This window comes from Gymnogyps californianus, chromosome 1 (assembly GCF_018139145.2).
Source record: "Gymnogyps californianus isolate 813 chromosome 1, ASM1813914v2, whole genome shotgun sequence".
Lineage (NCBI taxonomy): Eukaryota > Metazoa > Chordata > Aves > Accipitriformes > Cathartidae > Gymnogyps > Gymnogyps californianus.
In genome coordinates, this window is record NC_059471.1 from 130,051,911 (window position 1) to 130,066,785 (window position 14,875).

The following is a 14,875-nucleotide window of genomic DNA, read 5'->3' on the forward strand; positions in this document are numbered from 1 at the left end:
TGTGGCAGATACATCAAGGAAGCATAAGAAATGCCAGCTGCAACTCAACACTGACAGCTCCCGGTTACCAGGGATCCGGTTTCCTTGGCCTCCTCCCTGCCCCTCTCAGGCTGCAGAGCACCTGTGAGGCAGCGGAAAATCCAGGTCTGGGTGAGGGCTCCATGAGCCGCCCTCCTTGAGACGTGCCCGAGCCCCGGGGTGCTGCGTGATGCTGAACTCCGGCAGCCGAGGAGGAGCAAACACGCTGGGTCCTGGAGTGGTTCCCGGGGGGGGGCTCCCACCCCTAGCAAGCAAGGGCAGGACCGTGTATCCAGCACTGAAGGGGCACACGGGTCCCTCCCTCTCCGTCTCCGCCACGGGGGCAGGTTGCACCGTGGGGTTGCTTGCAACCTTTCTTCCCCCCAAATTAAACTCTGCAATGCCTGCAGCTTGCCCAGGTAGCAGCAGTTTCGTTAGAACAAACTAACCAGCGCTGCAACTTCACATCATTGCATCCTGCAAGACAGCCCTTTTCTATCGCAAAGTGCCGGCGGGCTCCCACTCCCACAGCCTCCTTCAACGGCGCTGCTTCGAGTGTTTGGGACGCTGTTTTCTAGAGAGCTGCAAAACACCGGCACAAAACCGCCACCATTTCGAGCTCAGGGGTGCGCTCCGGGCACCGCCAAGCCAGCGAACGGCAAAGGAGGAGCACTCCATCCCTAAAATGCGACCCCAAACCTGGCCTGCCTGCCATCACTGACCCCCTACCGTGGAGTGGGAGCGCTCGGGGTGCTGCCACGTTTTCCCTCCGGCAACTGCCAGCCTAGCCCCACGGCCTCGCTGCTGTGGGGGTCTCGCAGGGCGGCACCCACGGCACCCCGCTTACCGTGGCGAAGGAGGCACGGCGAGCAAAACACTCCAAAGCAAAGAGCACCGCGGCAGAAAAGCAACTCGGGAGGTAAACGGCACCCCTCGTCTCAGCCACCCCGCTCTGCTACCGGCGCGGCGGGGCACCGCAGGACCGGCTGGAGCGGGGCAGCCCCATCCACCGCTGCCGGCCTCCCTCTCCCAAACCCGCCCCCCCCCCCCCCGAGACCCCGACCCACCTGCGGGGACGGCACCCGGGCCCGGGGTGCAAACCTGCGGGGCTGGCTGCAAGCGGCGCGGGCGGCTGGGTGCGCTCTCACCGGCCGGGACGGGGCGGGGAGCAGTCCCCGCCGCCGGGGGACGCGGAGCTCCACGCCGGCTGCCGCCCCGCAGCGCCCCGGCTCGGCTCGGCCCGGCGGAGGCGGGCGGCGGGGAGGGGCCGGGGCGGCCGCGCTCCTCCCGCCCGGCGGGGCCCCGGCCCCAGCCCCGGCCCCCTTTCCGTCTGAGCCGGGACAAAACTTTTCAGCAGCGGGGAAAAACCCGGGGGCCGGGGCTGTCCCGGCGGGGTTGGAGCCCGCTTCGCGCCGGCGCCTTCTCCCCCAGGTTGTCATCGCGCCCTCTTCATACAACAGCAGTGTCACCCCCTCCCAAAAACACCCCCCGTGCCAGAGCCGGGGAGAGCGGGGACCCCACCAGCAGAGCCCACCACCCCTCCGGCCCCGTCTGACCTGACCCCGACACCGCGTCCCGTTAGCCCCACGGTCCGTCCTGCTGGCCCATGGCAATGCCCATCTCCTGTCCCTGCACCGCTGCTGCAGGTGGGGACGCGGCCCGGCCGGTAATAAGCCGTCTCGCTTGGGCCCTGCCTGCAGCTGAGGCAGCACAAAAACCCCACGTCTGTGGCAAAACCGGCCGGAGAAGGTGAGTAAATGCGAGGGCGGCCAGCCTGCGCTCTGCTTGTGCAGCCCCATGGCTAGTGGTAGCCAACGTGACTACTGCAATAGGTATGTCTGCGTGAGCAACACTCAGTGTCATGTGGACAGACCCACCACCTCTCTCAGCATCCCTGTGCCGCCCATTTCCCTCTCCTGCCTCCCACGGCCCTGACACGCTCATTAACTTCTTGCTCTCTCCCCACAAGACATCCACTCAGTTTTACTGGATTTTCTTCCCCAGCTCTGAAAGCCAAAAGCTCTGCTCCAGCACCAAAGTGTCTCTCCCAGCCTGCAGCAAAGCGCCAGGTGCTACTGGAAAGGGTTGTTTGCGGAAAGGCGTAAGGCCGTGCAGGTTTTCTCTCTTTATACACTTCTGTGTACCTCATTATCTGCCTCTGCCAGGCCTCGGCATGAACAGTGCTAATTTTTCACGCCTGCCCATTCCCAAACCTGCAGAGCCGTGGACCAGACGCAGCCTTGGTCCGAGCAGGAGTGGAGAGGTTTGCGCAGCCCTGTTAGGCATGCTGTGCCACATGGCGCTGTTGTAAACACACGGACCAGTTAGTTCCCCAGCCCGGTAAAAGCATCCAGTTTGCAGGCACTCTTTCCGGCAGCAGCTCCCACCCCCTTTTACTAGATTTGACTGATGTCCCAGATGAGAAAGTAGGGAACCTGCAGTAGGACCGGTCCACTCCCTTTTCCAAGGGAAAAAGGAGGGATGTGCCCTTCCCCAGGGAGTCTAACACACCGCCCTCTGGAAAGCGTTTTCCAGCCTGGGCACTGATGGGTGACGAAAGCAGATGTGTCGGGGGTCAGTCCTGGACCTGGAGCTGCTGGTGTGGCGGAGGGTCGTGTCCGGAGCAGATGAAGGAGCTAGGAGCCTTCTTACTGCAACGTTCGAAGGAGAATGAAAAAGCTCCTCGGAAAGCCTTGAGAGACCAAGGTCCAGCCCTGGTGGCCAGTGGTCTGAAAGCTGGAGACCCTAACATGGATTAATTCTGTATTTTGGCACTGAAAGCAGCACCCTGATGTGCAGAGGCGCAGAGCATCTGCAGCTCACAGTGGCTGCGATGAAGGTCCCCCATATCTCAATGTCTCTGGAAATCTGATCTCTTTTAAAACATGCAGGCTCTTAGACTGGACTTACCAATCTGGTCTCCGCCTCTGTAAAGCCAGGATCATAAACCAAAATGTCTCACAGCAGGGAAGGTGGGGAGAGGAGCGGGAACCTGACTGTTCGCACAGAAACAGGAGCTGGGTGCCTTATTTCTGGTTCCTCCCAATGCTAACAGAAGACGCTCGTGTTGCCCCACTGACTCATGCTTATTACTAAGGTCCTTGTAAACAGCGATAACAAGAAATCGCCACTTTGTGCGTGCTTCCGTTTTGCTCCTGGGTTTAGCTCTCAAAAAAATCACAGCTCGGGGGGTATCGACATTTCCGCAGCAACTGTTACAGATGCATGCACGTGCATCACCTCTTATTCCTCACCCAGCAGAAGCGGGACCGCAACCTCATCCCAGCGAGCTCTGCAGCCCTCTGAGGGCTGGGGCGTCCCTCCGGTTGTCACTTGGCGTTGTCAAAAAACACGTGGCTGCAGCCAGGACTCCGGGAAAATGTATGGGTGTTTTGTCTGGAGGCAGGAAAGTATATGCTGAGCTACAGGTACGCACCAAGGAAGGATTTGTGCTGCCAGGCAGGCAGGAACAGGGATCTGGAGAGGCGCCGGTGAGGGCAGAAAGCCCACAGTTAAGGTGAGTTGTGTTATTATCTCTGCAGGGACGAGGCCCCTTTCATGCCAAAGGATCCTGCTGTGCCTAGAGAGCAGTCAGTAACCCGATGTTGGGAACACATCACCCCACGCCAGGGTATAACTGGAGCCCAGCAGCAGCGTGGCTCAGCACGAGGCTGGGTCCGAGGAAGGGAAAGCAAAAGTTGAACTCGGTTGAAATTGCCAGGGGAGGCGGGATGCGTTTTTCCCCAGCTGTTTTCTACAGCTCAGCTTGGCTCAGTCCCCACTTTTTTTAAAACAACTTGTTGAAATGTTAGACTGCAGAGCTACCCAGAGGGGTTCAGTGTCCATCACAACACTGCCCAATAGGAAGGATAAACCACCTGCTCACACCTCTTCACTGCTCCTCTGGCTCTTCATCCTCAGCACCTCATTCGTCCTGCGTGGAGCTATATAGATGTTATGCCTGCTGGATCCTTCTTGGGAGTTGTGGCCATCTGAGACACAGCACCTCCTTTTGGAGGTATGGCCCCTGTCATTTGCTCCAAGATGCCTACAACAATTTTATATTTACTTCAGGTTTACTGTTGAAAAAAGTGGGCTTGGAGCTGATTTTTGTGGAATGAGACCCCCCACTTGCCAGTCGTTAGCAGTAACACCTCTCTTCTGGGGTCTGGCAAGTAGCAGGTTTCAGCCCATTTAACACATACACGTTGTCCATCCTCAAGAGTTCACATTCAACCAGAGCGTTGCACAGAGCAACGTCAAAACCGGTCTCTATTTTAACTACAGCTTTTGGTCATCTGCTAAACTGTTCTTAAGCAACTCACTTTTCAGTCAAATTTCACTAAATTTGTGCAAGTTTTCTTCAGGACGAACTGCAATTTGTATTTTCTTCAGTTTGGGGAAAATTAGTCTCTTTGAAAAACCAAATTCATATATGACTACCTACGATTGTCATGACTTCGCTCACGTTGATTGTAGTGAGGCAACAAACTGCTGATAGCTCAGCGACGAATTCTTCTTTGCCCATCACCATGAATGTGAAAAGGAGACAGCGTGTGCTGGATGGATGCATCCTCTGCTGGGAAATTATCATCCAGCACACTTAGAAACTCTCATGAGACTTGGCTGTGGCCTGCAGGCAATCTCCACAGATGTGTCCTAGAATTAAATTCTCTATGCAAATACAGTTTTCTTTTCACACGTTGCAAATAAGCCTGTAGAGAGACATCCATCCGGGGCCTCATTTGATGAGGTAGTCAGTTATACACACAGGCGCGCACAGAGTACTCCCTCTTGGGCTTTACTAATTAGCACGTTGATCTACATACACTCTGCTCCAAGTTACCCCTCATTCTAAAACAGGTAATGTTGCCATTAGCATAAAGCACCACCCTTATCCCTTTCACTCGCTATCTCCTTTCTCAGCATGCGGTAGCCAGCAGTTGTAACATCTCTGTTAAAGAAAGCATCTGGCCACACTTAGGCAATACCAGTTTTGTCCAATTCATTCTTAAAACTGAAACTTTTTCACTTTTTCCTCTTATTGATGAAGTTTCTTATTCTGGAATTTAGACAACTGATTATTTTCTTCTTTTCACATACCCGCTTAGTGCATGGTCCCTTGAGTTTAAATTGTTGAAGCTTTTGCCCATTTGAAGGTTCTCTTTGCAGGATTCCTTGAAAACATCCTGCCTTTTCCAGCCCATTTCCAGGCTGTGAGGCTGGGCGCTGGGCTTTGGACAGGCAGGCCATCCCGTAGCACCACTCCATCCCCACGGACCGGGGCTGAGTGCCCTACACAACGCAGCCTCTCAGCAAACACCAGCCACTGCTTCGACCTCTAGGAGCCTCTCCCCTCTCCTCCAGCTTGCAGGAACAGGACCTTTGGGATGACCACTTGGACTTTCTTCTACTTTTCCGAGGTTCCTGAAGTCTTGAATAATCTCTTGCTTTTCCCACACCATCCTCGTGGCTTTGTGACCCTTCCTAAATGGTCTCTTCTTAACTCTTCTTCATTCTCCTTAACGGAAGCTGCCCATTATAATTGTTTGCCTTGTTAAGGCAAGCGGGGACATGTGTGGGCCACTCTTGCAAATTGAGCCAAAGAGCTGCACTCAGGGAGGTTCCCACTGCTCGCTCCATTCCTCCCAATACATCCTGGAAGACTGTCCATTCAGATGGTGAAATCTCTGCCAGGAGAAGTTAGGTGCAGCTGAAGACAGCAGTATGGACCAGGTCACATTCCCTTTCAAGCCTATTTTCTGTGCTTCTGTGGACTGCTTTAGGATGACTTTGTAACTCACTCCTGCCACAGCAAATTATTAGGCCAGCTAGTGCTGCTCCATCCAGGGCAAGGAAAAAAAACTGCTTTCTTGGTAACATGTGGCCCTGCATCTTCCCAGATTTGAAATAATCTCTCAGAGAGATGATCTTACAATCTTTGTATGCCTGATGTGGACCCCACTGTTGCTAGGTGGACAAGCCAAGATCTTAGGAGTGACCCAGATGAGGGCAGGAATAGGAAAAAGTGGGGAGGACCAGAGGAATCCAAGGAAAGACTTTAAGAATATGGTGGAAGAAAAGCACCTATTAGTGGCATGAGACCCACATCCCCTTGTAAGCAAAAGCTATGGCACTTATAACACGTCTAGGGCAGGAACGTGGTTTCCACCGCGCTTAGAACTGAAGCTCACTCCCACTGGTGAAAACTGGTTTGCTAGCAACACCCTACTCCTCCTGCCTGTCTCTTATGCAAAATAAGGCTAATCCAAGATTCACCTGACAGGGGGTCAGGTCAGAAAGTCACGGAAGGCTTGGGCCCGAGGCATGACCTCCTTCCAGCCACCATTTGGCTAGTTCCCTGTAAGAAAGGAGCTGGTGCTTGCTGCTGGTGGAAAGGCTGGTCTACTTCAACTCTCCCTGATCCTTTCTGCTCCACCCATTAAGCAGATCCGTGGGGTGTTAAAAACTCTCTGTGAGGACTTTCTGCACCCTGCCAGTGGCAACGCTGGATGGGGATCAGCCCGCCTGCAGATGGGGCTGGATCTGCCGCGAGAGCAGGGCAGCTGGATGGAGCACATCCTCTGTCGGAAGTGGGAGAGAGGTTGCCAACCTTTTGTAAGTTGGTTTCCCACACGCTTTCTAATTATTGTTTTTTCGGGATGGCATTGAGAGGAAAACAGGAGGTTACGAATTAGGTACTGTGTCAGGCAAAAGGGAGCCAGGGCAGGGCTTCTGAGAAAGCAGCAGACTGACCCTACGCCACAAGGTGTAGCCAGCCCATAAGGGAATCGAGGGAGGCTGTGACCAAGCTTTCTGGTGGAGGAGGCACCAAGCACCTATCTGGCTCTGGCAAACAAGGATGTTCACACAGGTTTGGTCCCAGGACTCAGAGACAAACGATTGCCTCATCTTTGATGAGATCGTCTCCAACCAGTTAGGACCATTCCCATTTTTAGAGTGATATCCTAAGGGAATGAGGCTTATTCAGTGCACGTTTGTCTGTCCAGCATCCCATCTTCACCGACAATTTTTAAACCACCTGGCAAATTGCAACAAATTTAATAGTGGGCTGGGAGTCTCAAAGCCATTAAGTTTCTACAAGTTCCAGTGGATGCTCAGAGGAGAGAGAAAAATGGTGAATCGTTCCCTCTCCCACTCCCGCGCAGGGAAGGAGCATGTGCACAGCTTTTATTAGACATCAGTGAATCCCTCTCACAGGGATGGGATCAGGCAGAATCACACCTTATGGCAAACCAGATGGTCTGCTGGTGGGAAGACAGGGCATCCTTGATTGACCTGCCCACAGAATGACGCCTTTTCTTTACCAGAATATAGAAAATGAGAAAAAAACCCTGAAGAACCACTCATTTTTCTTCTTGTTGCTTTTTCTACTTGTATTTTACACTGGAAACTTGTTTTCCATTGGTCCCCATTTTTGGTGAATGAATGACTAATGTCCTCCAAGATTAGATGGTGCTTCAGTGAAAGACCATGCCTGGGTGCCACACCGACACTTCGGAGCGAGTGCAGAGGACAGAGCTCCTGAGGGACCAGCCAGGGTTAGCCCAAGCCCAAGTGCATGCTGACACAGGATACTGGGAGTTTAGCTAATTTTAGGTAAGGGACTGGTCATGCCAGATGCAGTGAATAAGCCTGCCCGCTCTTTCCTTTCATACCGAGTCTCAGTGGAGGATTTTTATTAAAGGTTTAGCATGACCTGGAACCCAGGGGAAGCATTCAGCCTCTTTGATGCTAATCTGAACCACCAAACCTTTTCAGGTTCACTTAGTGCTGCCAGCAACACCCAACCCCAGCAGTGATTAGTGGTCTCCTGGGAGGTATCTCAGCCTCTTAGGATTTGACAGAGAAACAATAAAGTCTCCAGTGGAGCTGACTTTCAGCTGTGCCCGTCTGCTAAATAACAGGTGGTAAATGATAGTTTCCTTCAATTGTAGCAGTTCGTGACTACTCATGAAGTCATACAATGATCTCACCTCAGTTATTCACCATGTTCTTTCTTCTACCTGGCATGGTGAAGATGTTTTTCTTTCTAACAACAGAGAATAAAAACAAAAACAAACCCCTTTCTATTAATGCAGATCTAACGCACATCCAATGCCCAACAGAAGCATCCCTCGTTTCTGGCTCTAGCTGCCACATCTGAAGCATTTTCCTTATAAGAGCTGGAAAGACAGGCCACCACTTTCCTTCTAAGGTGGTCCCTTGTCACGATAGCGGCCTGGGACTTCTCTCCCTGGCTGCTAAGCACTCTGCTGCCAGGCAAGGACTGCACATCCCTGTTTCCAGATCCTCGCAGTCAAGGAAAACCCTTGCTCATGGCAGTCCTTAGAGACAAAGACCAAGACTTCAGTCTGAACCTGAGGCTGACAACCATGCGAAGCAGAGGGAGATGTTCACTGCTCAATGTTGGCTCCTGAGGCTGGTGGGAGCATGTTGAATAAGGAGGTTCCCATGTCCATCAGAGCTGGCTCTCGGGTGAATGGACCATCCTGGAGCAGAGACCAGCAGGCTGCTTCCTTACCCATCCCCATGGGGACAGCTATGGAGTGCCAGGTGCCAGCGGTGGAAGAAGGTGTTTCTGGGCTCACTAGGAGGAAGAAGAGGATGCAAGAAGAAGTAAGGACAGAAGGAAGAAAAGCCACCAACCACTTGGACAAGCACTGTGGAAAAGCACGTCCATGCAAGTGGGGATCCTTGGCAGAGTGGACGCATGTGCTGGCTGCCAGAGAAGGGACTGCAACGTGAGGAATGGAAGGCAAAAGGAGTACGATGGGGTCATGGAAAAATCCTTATGCAAAAGAGACAACAACGAGAGAAGAAAGGGGTGCTGTGTGGAGGCAAATGGGAGTAAAGATAGGCCAGTAAGGCTGAAAAGCTGAATCAATCTACTAAATCAATGCAAAGCCTCAACTTTCACAAGGACAGCGCTGTTGACTTCAGAGACAAAGGCAGAATGGGTTATGAGAAACAGGGTCAGGAAATGGAAGTTACCACCATCCACGTTTTGGTATCTGTAATATGAAGAATAACTTAGTAAACTTGAGTTCAAGGAAGGAACTGGTGCAGGTGGGAAGGTGAAAAGAGGACTAGTATTTCTGAAGGAACGGACACATGCCGCTGGCAGCAAATATCTCTAAGAAAACTGCCAAGGCAGGAGAAGACCAGTATGTCCAAAGAGCAGCAAGTGCAGAGATGGTGAGTAGCATGGAGAGGGAAAGGCAGCTGAAGGGAGGGTTGCTGTGCAGTTCTTCCATGCCAAGGATATAATACTCATTTATGGCATCAACACAAGATGTTGGACAATGAACTTACATGGTGGGGAGGACAAGCACATTCTGCAGAAAGAATAGGTTGAGCTTTAGGACTTGAGTAACAGTGGCTGAACGACATTAAACACTACCAGTTTTAAGGTGTGTACTTTAAGACAGGCCACAACATTGCTGTAAGCCAGGAGTTCATCAGCTGAAGGTAACAGAGAAAGTGGAGCAGGAACAGGAGGAGGAGTGATGAATGAGAAACAACAAGGCAAATGCAAGCCTGGAATGCAAGGAAACAATTGTTTCTTACTCTTTGTAAAAGCTGGCACAAACAAATTTTAAAAGCAGAACTATTGTTTCAAATGCAGCTTTGCAGCAGCTTCCCGTGGACGCGCAACACCCGATTTAACAACTGCTTAAGTAAGTCTTATCCTTGATGGGCACTGATCTAAGTAAGCCCACATTTTACACCTAAAATACAAGTCATATGATAGATTTTCCATGGCCTTTAAAGTTATTTTGAGTCAAGGATGTGTACCTCAAAAATCACAGATCTCTAGTACAGAATTTTTAACTAAGCTTTGAAGCACTTTGATAAATAAGCTCACTGCTTTGTTGCCATTAAACAACTCAAAGCAGCAACTGCAGATTACTTTACCCCAACATTTAGAAACTGAGGTGGGAAAATATTTTACAACCCACAACAATTTTTGCTTGCTGTCATTTAAAAGTGTTATAATCACAGACTTCATAGAACGACACGCACCAGCCCTGACACTGTGAACTCCTCAGTCTCTGAAGGTTTTGAAAGCCATTCATCGTGGGCTGCTTTAAAAATAAAAGAAACACACCTTTCCTTTAAAAAAAAAAAAAAAAAAAAAAAGGATGCCTTTGAAAAAGTTTATGACTAGATGTTTACCAATGAAATTTGCATAGAGAAGACACTTATTACCGAATAAAAGATCATGAAGACAAGACATTTGTCAGCTTTTTTCACCCTGGAGAATTATGAAAAAAGTTCATGACAAAAGCAACATGACTTTCAAGTTTGAAAAGGTTGTTTTTGTAAAAGGAAAGGGGAGAGGAGAAGAGAAAGTCATTGCTGAAATGGTTGGGCTGCCATGTAAAATTCAACAGTCAGGTGGAAACCTCTCAGATCTGGGACGTCCAGGCACGTTACGACGAGGAGAAAACATGGGCAACGGAGGATTTTTTTATCACTCTAACCACGAGTGCCAGCATTGACGTCTTCTCATAAAACACCAACTCAGCTTCTGCAATGGTTAGTTAAACCCGAGGGTGTACCGGGTTTCTGGGAAATAGGCTTGGGAAAATACATTCTCCTGGCACCTGGAGCAGTAGCAAAAGATGACTGGGACAGTCTTTTCAAATGGCATTTCAGCCTTTCTGTTGCTAGGCTATTACTCTGGACTTCAGGAATTAATGCACCGCATGAACAAAGTTACTGTGGACCCATGCCCACCTCCTGTGATTGCCTGGACCAGGACTACAACTGTTACAGTTGTCTGGAGAGCCTTTGGAAGGATGAAGAGGTTTTCCATTGGTGACAAATCAGCCATCATCTTAAGGAGTTACTGGGTCATGATAACCATGAACCTCCTCATCATCCCAGGTATTACTGGAGGATTCATCTGTCTGTGCATTAATATGATCAATGTGAAATAACTATTTGTGAGGCATATTTCCATATTTCTAACTAGCTACATCCCTATCCATGGAAAAAGCAACATCTGCTACCTTTACACATGATGAAGTATGTTCTGCCTCTATCCATAGGCCCTGTATCACACCCCCGTTGCCATTTAGGTAATGTCAGACCAGAGCAGATATGCCTCATTTTGTCATGTTGAAGTATCATTAGGCTTCACCTTTGTCCCCAGAAAGCTGGGGACAACACTATGATGGTTTAAAAAAAGCATCAGGTGACACTTACCCTTACTAGACACTTGTGATGTATGGGATGGCATAGAAGGCATATTGCACAAATTTGCTGAAAAGCTACAGCTTGTCTGAAGAGGGACTGGAGTTCAGAAAATCCCATTAAAGAGGATGTTCCCTCCGCACTCACCTGTTACAGAAGCCACCTTCAGACCCCGTGACAAATGGCACAGATCACCACCTTGTGTTGTACTCTTGCCAGAAGACCACAAAGGATGTCGAAAGGTATTCTCTGTCGGGACACCCTTGGTTTGGAATCTGGTATTGGGTTTGAGGAATTATCCTGGGGTTTATGTTCCTTCAACCATAAGAGGAACCCCCACAAAACTTAGGTAACCAGTAGCGTGACACAGCAGTGACACTTTTGCCACCCATTTTCAATACACTTACCAAAGGCAATCACCTTGGAGGGGCAGATCTGTGACTCTGGGAGCAGAGCCCCTGTGACAAACCAGAGCAGAAGGATGCAGCAGCTGGGGAACCTCTTTCTTCAAGAGAAACGACCTTTTGGATGCAAAAGGTCAACTGCATAATGGCAAAGACACCTGCCATTTCCTAAGCCTATGAGGCACGTCACATGAGCCTCTCTTGTTTTTGTGTGCACTGCTCAGCCAGGGCTGTGCCTCCCCTGGACCACATAGGGATGTGCGCTTCTAACATCCTCGCTAGCAGCCCGGCCAGCTCTCAGGAGAGCTTGTTTTTGGGACAGCCACCCACACCGTCAGCAGTAATTACAGTAACTCCCCCTCCCTTTGCACATTGCACACGCATTTTTCCATGCTGTTGACGGAAGACAAACCCCACTAATCCCCTACTGAGCAAACGGCATTGCATAGGGGCATTTACCTGCAACCGGTGCAGGTAAACAAGCACAAGCTCAGGCTCCTCCTTGCCGTGGGAACACGCTGGCCCTGGGAGACGCCCTGCCTGCCTTTGCCCTCTTTCCTGGGGGGAATTCACTAGCCACAATCCCCTGCTTGAAGTGGGGAACACAGGAGCAGGAATACACCCCATCGGGCCTTTGCCAGCCACCATTAACGCAGGCCAAATTTATAGCAATAAACCAGAGCAGACACATACTTTTAAACTCCACATGAATAGGGTAAGATGCCCACAGCCCTTTACCAAGAGATGGAGAAGCAAATGAGATGCTCCTGGACATGGTCCACAGCAGTTTTCTTCCTCGTGGCCCACCGTCATAGAGAGCTCAGAGTGCAGGGATGAAAATGCTCACTGCTGTGACAAACCTGGAGTATGCCAGCTGGCAGCATTCAATCAAGGAAAGTTTTTGCCTCCTGAGGCCATAATTCTCCCCTCCACATACACACCAAACAAAATTTGCTTTCCTAAAAGCACTATGAAGTGTTTCTAGGCAGGATGCTTGGAGGGCTGTGCTTGGGACCGGGGATGAGCCATGGCCAGGTGCCCAAGCTTTCAGGGTGGGCTTTCCCTACAAACCATGGCAAAGGGTCATCTCTGAACAGGTTTTCAAAGTGCAAGGCAGCCAGATGGGGTTGCAAGTTGTGAAAGACCAACAAAGTTTCAGACATTCCTGGACCGTTTCAAAACGTGTTTCAACGAGCCCAGTCACATGGGGTTTTTTGCAAGGCCTTTTATGATTACATCTCTCAGTAGAAGACTCACGACTGCTTTAAAGAAAGAAAAACAAACAAAAAGATGCAATTTAACTCCAAATATCTGAAGAGAGTAACTAGTGAACCCAACTTTGGAAAACACACTGCAGTGTTTATTTGAAGATAAAAACCACTGCTGCAAATCACTCTGGTCTGATTTAGATTATAAAGGGTGTTTGGTTATATAAATGCAATATATATAAAATCTTCCAGCAAGTCCCTTTCAGCAGTGCTACGCGCAACAGAAACAAGGCGCCGGGTTCAGCCAGTGCTTTCACCAGCCCCCTCCACCTGTGGGGAGCTTTTGCGAGCTGGGGGTTGAGTTCAGGGAGCCCCACGGGCCCTCCGACCGAGGGCAAGGCAATACATGGGGAAACAAGTACTGCCCTGAGCGGCTCAGAGTGATCCTCTGCCAAGGAGGTACGAGAGTTGCAGTGACCTGTTTACCTGATGCAAAGGATGTTCTCCAAAGGCCAGACTTCTCCCACCTCCCAAAAAAATACCCGTCATGTTTGAAGCAGAGGGCTGTTGTTAAGGGAAATATAGGGTCCCTTACTTCTAGTGTCCAGCTCTGCATCCACACTTCTCCCTGTCCCATGATCTGCCAGCTTGGTAAAGACTTGGTTCAGTGTCATCCTGCTCACAAGCAGAATCCATTAAGTCATCTACACCAACCATGTGGCTGTTGTTCCTCAGGAACAACAGGGCTGCGCTCCCCAGAGTTAATAAAACGGCATTTGCAAAGCAAGGCTTTGCAGAGCAACCATATAACGTTGTCTAGCACAAAGGACAATGTTTGCTCAGTATTACACACGTTTGTTACAAAGTCACTTTTACCATGGATGCTAGGACCCCCAGGAATTATGGAAAAACATTTTTCCACAATGGCATTTTCCTTTCCTATCCATTTTCAAAGCTCTAAGGTTGAAATTTACTCTTTCAGGGACAACCCCCAAACAAAACAGTCCTGCGCCTTTCATACAGGTACTTTCACCAACTGTAGATGTTTGCGTCCTTGCTGACGTAAAGGGTGACATGCCGGCCTGCTGGGCTTCAGCTTGTGACCCCTGCCCCAGCCCAAACTATCATCCAGATGAAAGGTTTATTTGCCCTCCCAACTTGCCAATTCATCAGCATCTGTGTCACAGCACAGGCAAGGACCTTGTAATACTCCTGGTCATTCATGTTCCCTTACACAAGCAACGATGCAGCTTGGTGAAATCATTCGTTTGCCAACACACCAGCAATGATCTTCAGAGATGTGTAAGTGGCAGCCAGCCTTGCGGGGCTTTGACACTCTGATCAAAGCGTAACATTTAGGATAAACGTACAACTTGCTAATCAGTACTGACTTCAGGTCCTGCTTTTTCCACGGCATCAAGAAGGGGTTACAGACAGGGCGTTTGGACAACACTCTGAAGATACCTTAATCCTTTGCCAGTCTGATAGCAAGCTTTGAGCTGCCACCAGTAAGTCCTAGGCCAGGACAAAGAGAAGGGTCCTGGTGTTCCCTGGGTGACCAGTCCTTGAACTGACACCAGACGAGCTGCACCCTCACCTCGCCACAAAAGACCAGCTGGAACCAGGACTTGGGCTCTGCTATGGATTACCTTACCCTCTGTCTGAAAAGGACCTTGGCTGCTGTTACACCTCCTTGTCAAGACTCTCCACTTTGCTGACTGGTGAGAGAGGAGACCGCAGCAAGCTGTAGTACAAGAACACATGCTCTCAACCCTCCTCTGATAAGTCACTAGAGAGCAGTGGCTATTGGAACGGGAAGAGACACGCGGACATGGCATGCCATCTCCAGACTGTGACTAGGGGTGCAGATGGCCCTGGCCTTCTTCAATGCAGCACTAGGACTAACTTTCTTTCAATAAATTTTTTTAAATGGTTGGCAACTGCAACTCACAACCTTAGTGCAGAGGAAAAGGTGCATACATTCAGCTCTAGCTGTCTTGATCACCTAAAGCAGCCCATCTG